This window comes from Schistocerca piceifrons, chromosome 1, assembly GCF_021461385.2.
Source record: "Schistocerca piceifrons isolate TAMUIC-IGC-003096 chromosome 1, iqSchPice1.1, whole genome shotgun sequence".
Lineage (NCBI taxonomy): Eukaryota > Metazoa > Arthropoda > Insecta > Orthoptera > Acrididae > Schistocerca > Schistocerca piceifrons.
Genome location: NC_060138.1, coordinates 1183056810 through 1183074518, shown reverse-complemented (window position 1 = coordinate 1183074518; position 17709 = coordinate 1183056810).

Genomic DNA, 17709 nt, shown 5'->3' with positions numbered 1-17709 from the left:
TGAACAGTGAAGCCACTAGCCGATGACAGGACCTACTGGGAAGAGAGAAACAACTTGATTTTATTTCGTGTTTTCAGGGCATGTGGGACAGTATTTAAGGTGAAACTCATTTTCAGCATGTAGAAATTCATAATTCGTTCTGTATATGTTACAAGCGAATTTGTTTTTCTATTATTTATAGAGAAATATGCTGGCTACTCGTTCCAATGTTCGATGACAAACTATTATATATTTTCAAAACAAATTTACCGGTTTTTCTGGTGAGCCAGTCCTTAAACAATTTCTGGAAGTCAGTAATGCAAACATAATTGAAAATTTTTAGGTAATACAGATACATAATGATATTTGCCTCCCGAACATGGGCACAGGGAGGCACGGGCTGGGCGTGGGCGAGGGAGCTCCGGGGGCGGGTGTGCACACTGCATGCAAATTATACTTGTATGCCATTGGCTGGAGAGCAGGAGATCGGGTGTGCTTCATGCGAATTGCAAAAGTGAGGGGTGGGTAGTGATATCCCACCCCAACCTCACCGCCTCCCTCCTTCGCATTAACAAGTAGTTCCTGGTATGGCCTTGGAGCTAAGGTTGGTTGGTTGGTTGATTCGAAGGGTAGGATTGGGTTGTTTTGGGGAAGGAGACCAGACAGCGAGGTCATCGGTTTCATCGGATTAGGGAAGGGTGGGGAAGGAAGTCGGCCGTGCCCTTTCCATGGAACCATCCCGGCATTTGCCTGGAGTGATTTAGGGAAATCACGGAAAACCTAAATCAGGATGGAGCGAAGGAAGTGCTGATGTTGTAGTTAGCGAAATATGACATGCACAGTTGTCTCAGCTGTAGTATAACACTTCAAAATGTGTGCTGACAAGTGCTGACTCAGCATTTTCCGCCAACACGCAAACTGCCATATTGATGTTCACCGTCACTGAAGCTATTCGACACGTATGGAGAAGAAATGGTCGGTAAGGCCATAAGGGTACAAAAGGCATTTTAAGTGGAAGAGAAAGAATAAAAACAGTAAAATACGAGAATGTTCAGGTAGTGCTCTCGGAATGAGGAGTGACGGAAGATGTTGAGGATTTCTGCAACAAGGATTGAGGAGTGTGGAGTGAAGATAAATATAGAAAAGACAAAACTGATTACAATATGCAAGGAGGAAACTCCATGTAAACTGCTCTTAAAAGGGAAAAAGTCAGAGCAAGTAAATTTCTTTGTGTATGAAGTTCAGTGACAGAGAACGCAAGCTGCGGAGCAAAACGAGGAGGAGGGTATCTGTGGGAAAGAGAGCATTTAAAAAGGTGAAACATTTATTAATATCTGGAAGAATATCTATGGAGCAGAGGAAAAGACTTGCTAAATATTTTGTCTGGAGAATAAAGTTATACTACAGTAAAACATGAACAGATGAAAAGAAAGAAGAAAGATATTTAGAAAGTTTTGACACAGGGCTAGAAAGAAGAATGCTGAAGGAGATGGGGACTGACAAAAGTAAGAATGAAGAAGTAGTGAAGGAAATAGGAGAAAGAAGACTATTACTGGAAATCATCAGAAAGAGGAAAATAACTTGCCTGGGACATACACTGTATACGAATTTTCTGGAACAAAGAGTTACAGAGAGAAAAGAGGATGGAGTCAGAGGAGGAGATAGAAGAGAACTGGAATGGTGAACGATAGTAGAAGAAGACGAACATATAAAGAGCTGAAGATTCTGAGAACAGGACACGATGGCGAGGCTCCAGTTGAAACTTTTAAGAACACAGAAACAAAAAAAGAGAAGAATAGCAAAGCCGATTCTAAGCAACTAATTTATCAAACATTACGAAAGATACTTGAGGATTCGCTACTAATTTATCGAGATAATCGAAAGAAACAAGTTGTATAAAAAGGGTCACATATTCCTATAGGAGGTGACACTGGCGAAAACATGAAGATAAATTCTTGTCATGATCACAAACCTTTGAGATATCAGATGTTGAAAATTCACGGTTCACAATCTGCATTTTATTTACGAATGAGACACAATTCATAAGAGACGTGGTAGTAGATTACCATAATAGACACATGTGGCCAGGTTCAAATCCTCGAGCAATAATGGAGGTGAGGCAACAGGGTCGCTTCAGTATCAATTTATGAACAGGGTCTTCGTTGACAGACTCAATTACCATGCAACTTACCAATCAGATTAACAGGTTGTGTCTACTACCAATTTCTGCGCGAAAAATTACCTGGGCTATCGGGGAACGTTTAACCTTACGCAAAAACTACAACTACACTTGTTGCACGACAGGGCACCATCTTATTTTTACGGATCTTGCGGCAGCACATTACCAAAACGTTTTATGGTCGATGCACTCGACGAAGATGTCCGGTAACAATGTCTCCCCATTTACCCGTCCTGAATTCGTTGGATTTCCGGCTCTGCGGACATTCAAAGGCATTGGTGTGTACCCAACCCATCAAGAATATGCAGATGTTACAGAAGACCAATGTATATTACACAATTTGAATAAGTGCGAAGAAGGGCTGAAGGATGTGTGAGGACGCGTGGTAAGTACACACAGCACTGCCTATAGCGTCGACATCTAAATACCAGACAGATGGGAATGACACGGTAGATTGGCTTATATCTCAAAAGGTAAAGGTTTGCATAAACATACCACCACAGTAACTTTACTACATTCTTTAGGAATATGAGATGTTTTTTAAACACACTGTTTCTGTTGGCCAGCATTGTTTGCTCGAAAATGGAAGTTTTACCTTTAAATAGATCGAGCCATGTAACCCCGAGGGAATCACCAATTCCAGTCAACAATCATGAATTCTATGATAGTAAAAGCGTTTTGAAAATCATAAATTAATATTGCAATGTTTAGAGTACAAGATTACGCAACTGCCACAAAGATAATGTATTACTCACGTACTAGTGACAGTATTTAATAACACTGTTCAACAATGACTTTTCACATAAAGAAAACTACCCAATCTCTATAGATTTTGTTACGCTTATTTCGAAAACGTCAATAATTTTTGCTTTTCTTGTGGTGTCACCGCCAGACACCACACTTGCTAGGTGGTAGTCTTTAAATCGGCCGCGGTCCATTAGTATACGTCGGGCCCGCGTGTCGCCACTATCAGTGATTGCAGACCGAGCGCCGACACACGGCAGGTCTAGAGAGAGTTCCTAGCACTCGCCCCAGTTGTACAGCCGACTTTTCTAGCGATGGTTCACTGACAAAATACGCTCTCATTTGCCGAGACGATAGTTAGCATAGCCTTGAGCTACGTCATTTGCTACGACCTAGTAAGGCGCCATTACCAATGATGCTGTAAAACATGTACCGTCAAGAGCGATGTTCACCAATTATGGATTAAAGTTAAGTATTCCAGCAGCTACGTACGTTTTTTGTTAGTCTCATTTCCTTGACCTGTTCCAGACCTCACGCCAGCCTGCGTGAGCTAAAACGCGTGCCTTTCGGCTTCCTCTCATAGTGGGTTGGCTGTCTTGCCAATCCACAACATTTCTGCTCCAGTTTTCGCGCTGTATATAATTTGTTACGTTCTTATTTATGTATTTCGGCTCTCATTTTCTTATTATATCAGTAATGCCATTGAAACCAAATGTGAATTCTGTGTTTCATGCAGTTATAAGATGCACACATTATACTGTGAGGCGACAACCTTCCGCGCTTTCTCAGATATATCGATCGAAGATTGATTAGCTTAGGTTAGTGTTTTTTAACGTCCCGTCGACAACGAGGTCATTAGAGACGGAGCGCAAGCTAGGGGTTAGGGAAGGAAGGGGAAGGAAATCGGCCGTGCCCTTTCAAAGGAACCATCCCGGCATTTGCCTGAAACGATTTAGGGAAATCACGGAAAACCTAAATCAGGATGGCTGGAGACGGGATTGAACCGTCGTCCTCCCGACTGCGAGTCCAGTGTGCTAACCACTGCGCCACCTCGCTCGGTCGATCGATGAACACGTGATACGCGTGAGATTACCTTCGGCAGTGTTCCATTGTGTATTGTGTCTTTGCTGTGAGTTTCTGAGTTACCGTGTGGAATCAGAACTACTGTTTATGTCCCGCAGATGTGTTAATAAGCCTAACAGTTATTATTACGCATGTGAAGATGCGATTTTTGGGCAAAGGATGCGAACATTGTCACATTTATTTCCTATAGTTCGGGTGCCGTGTAGGGTGTAGGGGACCCATCAAACGCGTTGGCTATAGGCTCCTCATAATTGTTGTACGAAACGTTCGTCAGCTGTAAGTGGGTGGATGAATGGAATGCTTGCGTTTCTGAGTGCTGGAAACTTGGTGCGAATGTGCAAACCTCGTAACTGGTTGCTGTTTCTGCTTAGTGCCTCTGCTCAAGTAAAGGATTTGTCGAGAAAAAGAAGGGCATCACACAGTATTCTGATATACCTTGTGCGATGCGACCATTGTGTCATAGTGTAAGTCTTCCAGTTCTAGATACGCCAGTAGCCACAACAATAAACATCTCTTGTGACAGTAAAGATGAAGACGTGTCAGATCCTTGCCATCCTTCCATATCTAACGATCTCACATTTATATTAGTATCGTCTAGTATTTACTTTAGCAGGCTTTTCCACCTATCGGCAGTTACCTGCTCTCAGATCTCACAGCCTTCTATACTGCCTGTCTTACTATAGACCTCTCTTTTCCATGGCTTTAGCTATACTTCCCTGGACCTCCCTCGGCTCTTTCTCCCTGGCGGAGAATAGTTGAGCAAACACTAAGGCCATCGTTGATCCTCCATTCGTTGGAAATTCCATACCATCGGCTCGAGCATTAATTCTATCTCTGACTGCATCAATATTCATTCCTCAGTCGATCCAAGTCAGTCTAGGGGAATGCACAAAACCACGCTAAACGAACTCAGCAATCTGGTTTGAGCCTTGAACCATCTAAAACATAAAGACGAACTATTAGATTCTCGTTCCATGGAGTGAAGTTTTTTGGTAGATACAGCTCGAGTACGTAATTTTCGCCAACGCCAGAAGCCATTCGAAAGGTTTTTCAACACAACAAATGTAATGACATACCGTATGGATGTTGGAGGTTTGATGCAAGAACTCAGTATCTTATACACACACCAAAACTGGAGACTTATTACAGATATTTCGAAAATTAGTTTCAAGGCCGTGTTATTACTTGGCGACCTGCTTGCTTCTGTAGGAGTGGCATACGCAGCCCTAGCGAAGGAAAATAACATCGTGATGGATATTTTACACAACATTTATTATGACAAACATCAGTGGCTCATACGCGCCGGTTTAAAAGTCATCGAAATGCTCATGGGCCTACTAGGTGGGCACACTGGATACTATTGTTACATTTGTGAGTGGGATTTACATTAGATCGGAAGTAGTAGCCGCGACGAAAATATTTATTGTCTGGCAAGAAAAATATCTCATTGGAGCCATTTGCAAATTCCAGAAAAGTTCTGTTACCATCACTACATATGAATTGCAGGAATTGATGAAGTCACTTACAAAATCAGTGAATAAGAGCAACGAACGGGCATTTGAATACTTGTGCGGAAAATTCCCCTGACTGAGTGCTGAGGAGATCAAGCAGGGAGTATTAATTGGTCCAAAAATACGAGAAGTGCGTGGAGGCCAGCAATTCGAGAGCACTCTCAGTCCTGATGTGCTAAAGGCGTAGCAACGCTTTCATATACTTCATTTTACTTAGGCAATAGGAGATTTCAGCAACAGATCTCTGTATTGGGCATCAGTATCAAGGAAAGTTCAGTCCTCCAGTGTCATCAGGTTTCTGCTGGACTTTGCAGAAAGAGTTGCACCTTCGCCATAAGGTGGAGAGGAAACGCTTGTTGTAAGAACGGCAGCTGTTAATAGTGTATCCTTAAGTGAACTAAATTGAGTGTACTTTCTCATGTACATATTCTAAACCATTTTGTTTTATTTTTCCACATGATTTATGGATAGGTAGCAGTTTAACACTGCTCATATGTTTCATTAAAATTAGCACGTATGGTCACACTTTTTTTCATCCTCTGCAGAGCATCAGAGAGATAGTGAAAAACTTAAAGTGGTAGACTCTCGAAGACGGAGTCCAACTATACCGTGAAAGCCTACTTAGGAGGTTTAGAGGTCCAACGTTATGCGAGGAATCTAGGAGTACACTACAACGATCTCGTAGGAATAGAAACATTCATTGTACCCAACCTCTGTCAACGAATAAAGTTGGAAGAAACCCAAATGAGTTGTTCAAAGGGAAATACCCTCATTCAGGCACTTCGAAGTTATCTGCAGGGTAGGAATATGGGTGTATGTATAGTACAATGATAGCTACACACTCTACATCTACATCTTCATCTACATGGTTACTGTGCAATTCACACTTAAGTGCCTGACAGAGGGTTCATCGAACCATTTTCATACTACTTCTCTACCATTCCACTCTCGAATGGCACGTGGGAGAAAGGAAAACCTAAATCTTTCCGTTCGAGCTCTGATTTCTCTTATTTTGTTACGATCAACATTTCTCCCTGCATAGGTGGGTGTCAACAAAATACACTCCTGGAAATTGAAATAAGAACAGCGTGAATTCATTGTCCCAGGAAGGGGAAACTTTATTGACACATTCCTGGGGTCAGATACATCACATGATCACACTGACAGAACCACAGGCACATAGACACAGGCAACAGAGCATGCACAATGTCGGCACTAGTACAGTGTATATCCACCTTTCGCAGCAATGCAGGCTGCTATTCTCCCATGGAGACGATCGTAGAGATGCTGGATGTAGTCCTGTGGAACGGCTTGCCATGCCATTTCCACCTGGCGCCTCAGTTAGACCAGCGTTCGTGCTGGACGTGCAGACCGCGTGAGACGACGCTTCATCCAGTCCCAAACATGCTCAATGGGGGACAGATCCGGAGATCTTGCTGGCCAGGGTAGTTGACTTACACCTTCTAGAGCACGTTGGGTGGCACGGGATACATGCGGACGTGCATTGTCCTGTTGGACCAGCAAGTTCCCTTGCCGGTCTAGGAATGGTAGAACGATGGCTTCGATGACGGTTTGGATGTACCGTGCACTATTCAGTGTCCCCTCGACGATCACCAGTGGTGTACAGCCAGTGTAGGAGATCGCTCCCCACACCATGATGCCGGGTGTTGGCCCTGTGTGCCTCGGTCGTATGCAGTCCTGATTGTGGCGCTCACCTGCACGGCGCCAAACACGCATACGACCATCATTGGCACCAAGGCAGAAGCGACTCTCATCGCTGAAGACGACACGTCTCCATTCGTCCCTCCATTCACGCCTGTCGCGACACCACTGGAGGCGGGCTGCACGATGTTGGGGCGTGAGCGGAAGACGGCCTAACGGTGTGCGGGACCGTAGCCCAGCTTCGTGGAGACGGTTGCGAATGGTCCTCGCCGATACCCCAGGAGCAACAGTGTCCCTAATTTGCTGGGAAGTGGCGGTGCGGTCCCCTACGGCACTGCGTAGGATCCTACGGTCTTGGCGTGCATCCGTGCGTCGCTGCGGTCCGGTCCCAGGTCGACGGGCACGTGCACCTTCCGCCGACCACTGGCGACAACATCGATGTACTGTGGAGACCTCACGCCCCACGTGTTGAGCATTTCGGCGGTACGTCCACCCGGCCTCCCGCATGCCCACTATACGCCCTCGCTCAAAGTCCGTCAACTGCACATACGGTTCACGTCCACGCTGTCGCGGCATGCTACTGGTGTTAAAGACTGCGATGGAGCTCCGTATGCCACGGCAAACTGGCTAACACCGACGGCGGCGGTGCACAAATGCTAGCTCCATTCGACGGCCAACACCGCGGTTCCTGGTGTGTCCGCTGTGCCGTGCGTGTGATCATTGCTTGTACAGCCCTCTCGCAGTGTCCGGAGCAAAAGTATGGTGGGTCTGACACACCGGTGTCAATGTGTTCTTTTTTCCATTTCCAGGAGTGTATTTACGCACTCGGAATGATTGAAATTTCGTAAATAGATCTCGCCGCAAAGAAAACCGCCTTTGTTTCATTGACTGCCACCCCAACTCGCGTTTCATTTCAGTGACACTCTCACCGCTATTGCAAGTTAACATGAAACGAGCTGCCCTTCTTTCCACTTTTTCGATGACCTCCGTCAATCCTGCTTGTTAAAGATCCCATACCGCGCAGCAATATTCCAGCAGAGGACGGACAAGTGTAATGTACGCTGTCTCTGTAGTGGGTTTGTCGCATCTCCTAAGTGTTCTGCCAACAAAGCGCAGTCCTTGTTTCGCCTTCCCCACAATATTACCTATGTGGTCTTTCAAATTTAAGTTGCCCGTAATTGTAATTCCTAGGTATTTAGTCGAATTGGCAGCCCTTAGATTTGTGCGATTTTTCGTATACCCAAAATTTATCGGATTTCTTTTAGTATGCATGTGGATGACCTCGCACTTTTCTTTGTTTAGTGCCAGTTGCCACTTTTCGCACCATACAGAAATTCTCTCTAGATCATTTTGTAATTGGAATTGATCGTCTGACGAGTTTACTAGACGGTAAATTACAGAGTCATCTGCAAACAATCTAAGGGGTCTGCTCATATTATCGCCTAGATCATTTATGTAAATCAGGAACAGCAGAGGGCCTATGACACTAACTTGTGGAACGCCAGATATCACCTCTGTTCTTCTCGATGATTTACCGTCTGTCACCAAGGACTGAGGCCTCTCTGAGAGCATATCACGAATCCAGTCACACAACTGAGACGATACTCCATATGCACGCAATTTGATTAATAGTCGCTTGTGAGGAACAGCATCAAAAGCCTTCTGGAAATTTAGGAATATGGAATCGATCTGAGATCCCTTATCGACAGCACTCACTACTTCATGGGAATAAAGAGCTAGCCGTGTTGCACAAGAACGATATTTTCTGAATCCGTGTTGGTTATGTATCAATAAGTCATTTTTGTAAAGGTGATTCATAATGTTAGAATACAGCCTATGCTCCAAAATCCTACTGCAAATTGAGGTCAGTGATGTGGGTCTGTTATTCAATGGGTTACTCCAAATTCCTTTCTTGAATATCGGTGCGACCTGTGCTACTTTCCAGTCTATAGGAACAGACCTTTCGTCAAGTGAGCAGTTGTATATGATTGCAAAGGAAGGCGCTGTTATGTCTGCTTACTCTGAGAGGAACCTGATTGGTATACCATCTGGACCGGAAGACTTGCATTTCTGAAGTGATTTGAGTTGTTTCGCAACACCTAAGATACCTTCTTTTAAGTCACTCATGCTAGCAGCTGTTCTACTTTCGAATTCTGGAATATTTACTTCATCTTCTTTCGTAAAGGAATTACGGAAAGCTGTACGTAGTAACTCCGTTATGCTGTAAGAGGTTATAATTGCTTTTTGATTTTGTTTGGACGACATTTAGCACCTGTGGTCGTCTAAAAATTTCTTAATGCATGGGACAGTCACAGAAGAAATAATTAACAGATTAATCTGCACAATTAACAGAACTTTCATTCAGTTTTCGTGTGATTACCTACGTGTCGTATCACAGAAATGAATTAAATTCCCGAAGCTGCTAATGAGCAGAAATTCACCATATCTGTAATGATTTGTTCTAATCATAAGCATTTATATTTTTGAAAAGAACCAATCTCCGCTTGCTTTGTGCGGATTTGACTGCACGTGTCTGTATGTTAACATAAATAATAGGTTCAATCGTCCAAATAAATAATTATGAAACCATGGGCAACTCGACATAAAACACATGCAAATGCTATAAAAAATCACTGGGGACGACTGACTTAATGAACACTCAGGGTAATCCAATACTTTATGATATATGGACAGAAACAATTACAGATTCTGAAACAAATTGGAATCAGAAAACTGCGAGAAAACCCATTACTCTGCTGGTTTTATACTTCGCAAAATGATGTGCCTTAGTTTGCCAATTCAGAAGAAACACTTAAATGCTAACTAACGGATGTATGAAGTTTTGAAGACCAAAAAGAAAGCACAGTTATAAATTCCTGCATTACATCTGGATTTTACTTAAATATTTTTGAAACTTAATCCAAATTATTCCCTGAAATAAACAGACTTGTACCCTACATGGATCTACCAATTATCTCTGAAAGAAGAACATCCGATATTGTCTCGAACTATGTTATGAGGAGTTCTGAGGAGTTCAGCAGCGGAGTCCAGAGTGACTCAAAGGTAACCAACGGCGGCTGTCGAGAGAGGATTGACAGTATATTCCCATGATGAGGGGGGGGCGGCGGATATTACGTTTCCTGGATTTAGTCAATCATACACACGAAATAACGGGAAACTCTGACCAGATAACAATCTACACTACTATATATCTGTGATGGGGACTGAAATAGGGTTGGTACCGCAGTAAGTACAAGGAATTGCTAATTAAATGTAATTTGCATCAATAGTGAAAATATTTGTTTTGAGGGATGTTTTCGTGGAATTTTCTGAAAAGCCTAAAGAGCAGAGAAGTTCCATAGAAAGAGATAAAGTTGTCATTTTAAATATGTGCATTTTTGTTTTGTTTTGAGAATGCCGCAAGTTTCTCTATGAGAGGATAAATATCCACATGTGCATCATCGACAACAAATACATAAAGTTGCATGTAATTGCTCAAAACATCCATTATTATAGTTTATGCTTATTATTATAGGTTACGCTTACGACTACATTAGTAATAATACGGTAAATAGTAAATATTTTGGTATAAATTATTTTACGTTCAGCATTGTTTTGCTCAGACTGGCTTGATTCAGCAGTCCACGTTTATCGTCCTGTGCAAGCATTTTCATCTCTGTAACCCTGCGAATCTGCTTATTCAACGTTTAAATCCAATACCAAATTGACAATTTCTTGACGCCTCATGATGTGTCGCATCAACCGATTGCTTAAGCCATAAATTTCTTTTCTCCACTGTTCAATTCAGGATCTCGTTGATCTGTTGTCTATCGAAGTATCTAACTTTCACTGTTCTTCTACAGCGCCAAAATTTTAAAAATCTTATATCTTCTTTTTTATTGAACCGTTTACTGTCCATGTTTCACTTGCCTTCGAGGCTATACTCCAGCCATATTCTTACAGAAAAGATTTGTTAACATTTAAATTGATATTAGATGATAACAAGTTCCACTTTTTCAGAATTTCTTTTCTGTTTAATTCCAGCCTTCATTTTGTATCTTCTCTACTTTTGTTATTATGTCTCACGGAGCTGCTGTATTTCTCAATTCATCTACTACCTTAGCTGTCACAACTATTAACATAATTCCCTCGGCGTCGCCTGCTTTAATTCGGCTACAGTCCTGTACCCTTGTCCGTTATTTCATTTAAGTTTTTGTGCTCCTGGTAGAGATGTGGGACCCATCAGGTTTGCGTGGAGTATAGATGTCCGACCCTGACAGTCTCAAAATCGCTTGACAGTCATGTGAGCAGCGATATACCGGAAGTATGAACAGCAAAATGTCCTCTGTCTTGCCGCTGCCAAATTAGAATACGTGATGGTAAACCCTTCTTCTTCTTAGAAGTTATTCGGGTCTTATAAATAATCGTTTATTAGTTAAGGGCGCAAAAGTTATTTATGATCATTAATAACAAGTTTCGGCTAAAGCAGCTAACCATCTTAAAATCAAATAAGACAAACATTGCTGAGTCTAATCACAGGCAGGTAGGGGACACTTTGTAATTGCTTGGTGATTAGAAACAGCAATTTTTGTCTCATTTGATCTGAAGATGTCTAGCTGGATAGACCGAAAGTAGTTATAAGTGATTATAAATAATTTTTACAAATTTGACTAAATATGATTACTTATAAGAATCCAATAACTTTAACTTTCCTAAATCGTTTTCTCAGACCTATGTCAGATAACAACAGTTTCTACTTCTTACCTGTGACATTACGCGATCTCCTCACATACAACACTCAAATGCGATTAATGAATGAGAAATTTCGTTTTATACAACTGACGTTGCTCCTCTTTTTGTTCATTTGTAAGTATCAGAATTATCCAGTTCTTTAGCCCGCCCGGTTAGCATTATGATTAAAAATCTTTAAATAACGTTTCAGTCTTTATCAGTACACTATTAAGTCTATAAGATTGAGGATTATGCGTTCTCAAGAATCTAATGAAGATCATGAGGCGAAACTTGGTGTGAGTCGAGACTATTAGACTTTAATTCGCTCTTTGGAATCTCCGACCGAAAGCGAGGCGCGATGTAACTCTGACAGAGACGGTCATGCATTATCTGGTCCCTCACTATATATTATAAAGAGGTCGTCTGGCGATAGACATTTAGAACTACACATGTAAAGATGGGATGAGTCGGAATTTGTGCATTAAAGGGAAATACTTGTACTCGGCTAAACATTTGGAGATACACCATTAATAGTCTTGACTTTGACCAGAAGAACAAAAATAATTTCTTACAAGATATTAACTTATCCGGTTTCTGTGCAGTAAATGCGTGAAACGTACCGAAAGTCTTACGCAGTAGGCCCTGCAAGTGGTGAATAATAATTTCACAATAGTATATTTACTCCAGGAATAACAACTTCCAGTTGGTGTTCCGTATTGTAAGCAGTTGATGCAATTCCTGAAGATTAGTAAAACAGAGATATGAATACCACGGAAAGGCTGCGGAGGTTGCTACCCGAGCGACGAAAAACCTCCAAGTGAATTTCAAGTAATAATGCAAAACGGCTTTCCCCTCATACATAAATCATGGAAAATCTCCGTTCGCGGACATTAGGGAGAAACGCACAGCCTCGCAGCTCTAATTTATGTAGACATAATTTGCATGGCAGGGAATATCATGATAGGGCGGACCAGAGCGGCTGTTTCATATGCACCCCGGAACGCGCGCCGCGTATCACAGATTGGCCCGTGTTGTGAAAATATCGGTAGCGGGCAATCGCAGCGCTGTGCTTCCGCGAGTCGCATCGGCTGCGGTGAAATTTCGGCCCAGCCCACACGGCGCACCCGGGGGAACACTGACGCCAGGGCCGTTTGTATTGGACGCCACAACAGCCCGGCTCTCATCGCCAGCCCCCCCCCCCCCCCCCCTCCTTCTACAGCGACGGACGCCCTCTCGCGACACACTGCTTTGTCGCCTCTCTTTTGTTTCTGTCTACAGCGCAGCCCGAGGTGTGAGTACGTACCCGGCTGTGGGAAAGTGTGTGCGTACTTCTCCTTACGGATGGAAGAGAACGTTTCGCAAAAAATCGGACGTCGCTTTCGTGTTCGAGTTTCTAATTTTGGAATCTGTGCTGACGACCGACAAAAAATGGCAAAATAAATATTGATTCTGAACGGTGTTGAGGCATTTTAGTGCCTTATGATAATCTCTCTACTCATAACGGGAGATCTGAAAGGGTGGGATCGACCGTTTGAAGGTTGCTGTCGTAGTTATCACATCCGCAGCCATTGTCTTCGTGGGACTTAGGCTGCGAATTATCACCGACGAGGAAATTTTCCTGATCCACTAGAACCTTAAAACTCGCACTCATTTCCAAAACGGCGTCGTAGCCTGCCTCGTATTGTAAGAGGTCCATGACTAAGGAATTTATTGCTAGCGCATTCGAGCAGATGTAATTTCGATGGATTGTTCACGCCCTGCCTGCGATATGTAAGCTATAAGAGAATCTCAAACCAGAGAGCAGTGTTGGCTGCAGTAAGAGCAGTGTCGGTAGTAGTAGTAGCTGGCAGTCTGGTGTATGGAGTTGGCGGGACCGGTCGTGGAGAGCGATGGCGGTGCGCGAGCGACGTAGTATAATAAGATAAAAGCTGCAGCGCGCATATGTAGTTTGTTGCAACAAAATTTGTATTACTGTTATATCAAGTCTCATGTAAATGTTTTTAAAAATCTTTTAATAATAATCTATTTTATAAAATCAATTTTTTGACAGTCATTCATCTGAATTTAAAGAATTTACTAATTTCTGCAATCCATGATCATCCCGATTATCGTAAAGAAAAATCAGTTGTTTCTTTTTATACATGACAAATCTAATGGCCAGCATTGCACTCGGTTGTGCCAGGAAAATTTCGTGTAGGAGCAGATATATACGCGTTATCCGGCGACTTCATTGAAGTAACAATTTTCAATTTATTCAGTATGATCTTTCAGGGCCATGACGCAGCATTACTGACGTCCAAATTTACCAGTTTAGCTTCACAGACTGTTAAGTATTGAAAGTCTACATATGAGTCACATTTTTTGTTAGTAGGTTAGTCACGTTATTATTGCGAGGTTACGGAATAATGAACTATTGCTAGGCTACACTGAATGTGAATGTTATACATATTTTTTATCTGTTGCGAGTTTACAGTGTGCTAAAGGTTGTGGAATCAAGTCCCATCGGATGCCGCTTACTTTTCTAAAAATCTTTATCGAAAAGGAAAAGACAATATCTGAAAACGCTAATGAAGTGTGCTTCCGTCTGAACCGTTAAAGAAAACTGTGATTGTAAAAACGTAGCGTTTATATTTTGTACATGATACGAAAATAATTTATGTTTTAGATTTTTTTATTCGATTTCTTGCCAACCAGACATTCATCTGCTGAAGAAAAGTAAATTTTTGTGCCCAGTGACCAGCCAATGTAAACGAATAAATTCGTTTTTAGTTTTTTAATGAATACATCAATATTGTTACAATCTTCAGCGTGTAAACTATCATAATCGCTAGGCTACGGTGCCATTCTGAAAATCACTGTTACTCACAGGGCTCTGGTACAGTAGTTTTCAAACTTTTCGTGTCCACGGTTCCTGTGACCTGGGAATGCACAAAACTATAGACCTATATCTCTGACGTCGATCTGTTGTAGAATTTTAGAACATGTTTTTTGTTCGAGTATCATGTCGTTTTTGGAAACCCAGAATCTACTCTGTAGGAATCAACATGGATTCCGGAAACAGCGATCAAGTGAGACCCAACTCGCTTTATTTGTTCATGAGACCCATAAAATATTAGATACAGGCTCCCAGGTAGATGCTATTTTCCTTGACTTCCGGAAGGCGTTCGATACAGTTCCGCACTGTCGCCTGATAAACAAAGTAAGAGCGTACGGAATGTCAGACCAGCTGTGTGGCTGAATTGAAGAGTTTTTAGCAAACAGAACATAGCATGTTGTTATCAATGGGGAGACGTCTACAGACGTTAAAGTAACCTCTGGCGTGCCACAGGGGAGTGTTATGGGACCATTGCTTTTCACAATATACACAAATGACCTCCCCCCCCACGAACCATGGACCTTGCCGTTGGTGGGGAGGCTTGGGTGCCTCAGCGATACAGATAGCCGTACCGTAGGTGCAACCACAACGGAGGGGTATCTGTTGAGAGGACAGACAAACGTGTGGTATATGAAGAGGGGCAGCAGCCTTTTCAGTAGTTGCAAGGGCAACAGTCTGGATGATTGACTGATCTGGCCTTGTAACAGTAACCAAACCGGCCTTGCTGTGCTGGTAATGCGAACGGCTGAAAGCAAGGGGAAACTACAGCCGAAATTTTTCCCGAGGGCATGCAGCTTTACTGTATGATTAAATGATGATGGCGTCCTCTTGGGTAACATGTTCCGGAGGTAAAATACACTCCTGGAAATTGAAATAAGAACACCGTGAATTCATTGTCCCAGGAAGGGGAAACTTTATTGACACATTCCTGGGGTCAGATACATCACATCATCACACTGACAGAACCACAGGCACATAGACACAGGCAACAGAGCATGCACAATGTCGGCACTAGTACAGTGTATATCCACCTTTCGCAGCAATGCAGGTTGCTATTCTCCCATGGAGACGATCGTAGAGATGCTGGATGTAGTCCTGTGGAACGGCTTGCCATGCCATTTCCACCTGGCGCCTCAGTTGGACCAGCGTTCGTGCTGGACGTGCAGACCGCGTGAGGCGACGCTTCATCCAGTCCCAAACATGCTCAATGGGGGACAGATCCGGAGATCTTGCTGGCCAGGGTAGTTGACTTACACCTTCTAGAGCACGTTGGGTGGCACGGGATACATGCAGACGTGCATTGTCCTGTTGGAACAGCAAGTTCCCTTGCCGGTCTAGGAATGGTAGAACGATGGGTTCGATGACGGTTTGGATGTACCGTGCACTATTCAGTGTCCCCTCGACGATCACCAGTGGTGTACGGCCAGTGTAGGAGATCGCTCCCCACACCATGATGCCGGGTGTTGGCCCTGTGTGCCTCGGTCGTATGCAGTCCTGATTGTGGCGCTTACCTGGACGGCGCCAAACACGCATACGACCATCATTGGCACCAAGGCAGAAGCGACTCTCATCGCTGAAGACGACACGTCTCCATTCGTCCCTCCATTCACGCCTGTCGCGACACCACTGGAGGCGGGCTGCACGATGTTGGGGCGTGAGCGGAAGACGGCCTAACGGTGTGCGGGACCGTAGCCCAGCTTCATGGAGACGGTTGCGAATGGTCCTCGCCGATACCCCAGGAGCAACAGTGTCCCTAATTTGCTGGGAAGTGGCGGTGCGGTCCCCTACGGCACTGCGTAGGATCCTACGGTCTTGGCGTGCATCCGTGCGTCGCTGCGGTCCGGTCCCTGGTCGACGGGCACGTGCACCTTGCGCCGACCACTGGCGACAACATCGATATACTGTGGAGACCTCACGCCCCACGTGTTGAGCAATTCGGCGGTACGTCCACCCGGCCTCCCGCATGCCCATTATACGCCCTCGCTCAAAGTCCGTCAACTGCACATACGGTTCACGTCCACGCCGTCGCGGCATGCTACCAATGGTAAAGACTGCGATGGAGCTCCGTATGCCACGGCAAACTGGCTGACACTGACGGCGGCGGTGCACAAATGCTGCGCAGCTAGCGCCATTCGACGGCCAACACCGCGGTTCCTAGTGTGTCCGCTGTGCCGTGCGTGTGATCATTGCTTGTACAGCCCTCTCGCAGTGTCCGGAGCAAGTATGGTGGGTCTGACACACCGGTGTCAATGTGTTCTTTTTTCCATTTCCAGGAGTGTAGTCCCCCATTCGGATCTCCGGGCGGGGACTACTCAAGAGGATGTCGTTATCAGGAGAAAGAAAACTGGCGTTCTACGGATCGGAGCGTGGAATGTCAGATCCCTTAATCGGGCAGGTAGGTCAGAAAATTTAAAAAGGGAAATGGATAGGTTGAAGTTAGATATAGTGGGAATTAGTGAAGTTCGGTGGCAGGAGGGACAAGACTTTTGGTCAGGTGACTACAGGGTTATAAACACAAAATCAAATGGGGTAATGCAGGAGTAGGTTTAATAATGAATAGGAAAATAGGAATGCGGGTAAGCTACTACAAACAGCATAGTGAACTCATTATTGTGGCCAAGATAGATACGAAGCCCACACCTACTACAGTAGTACAAGTTTATATGCCAACTAGCTCTGCAGATGACGAAGAAATTGGAGAAATGTATGATGAAATAAAAGAAATTATTCAGATTGTGAAGGGAGACGAAAATTTAATAGTCATGGGTGACTGCAATTCGAGTGTAGGAAAAGAGAGAGAAGGAAACATAGTAGGTGAATATGGATTGGGGGACAGAAATGAAAGAGGAAGCCGCCTTGTAGAATTTTGCACAGAGCACAACATAATCATAGCTAACACTTGGTTTAAGAATCATGAAAGAAGGTTACATACGTGGAAGAACCCT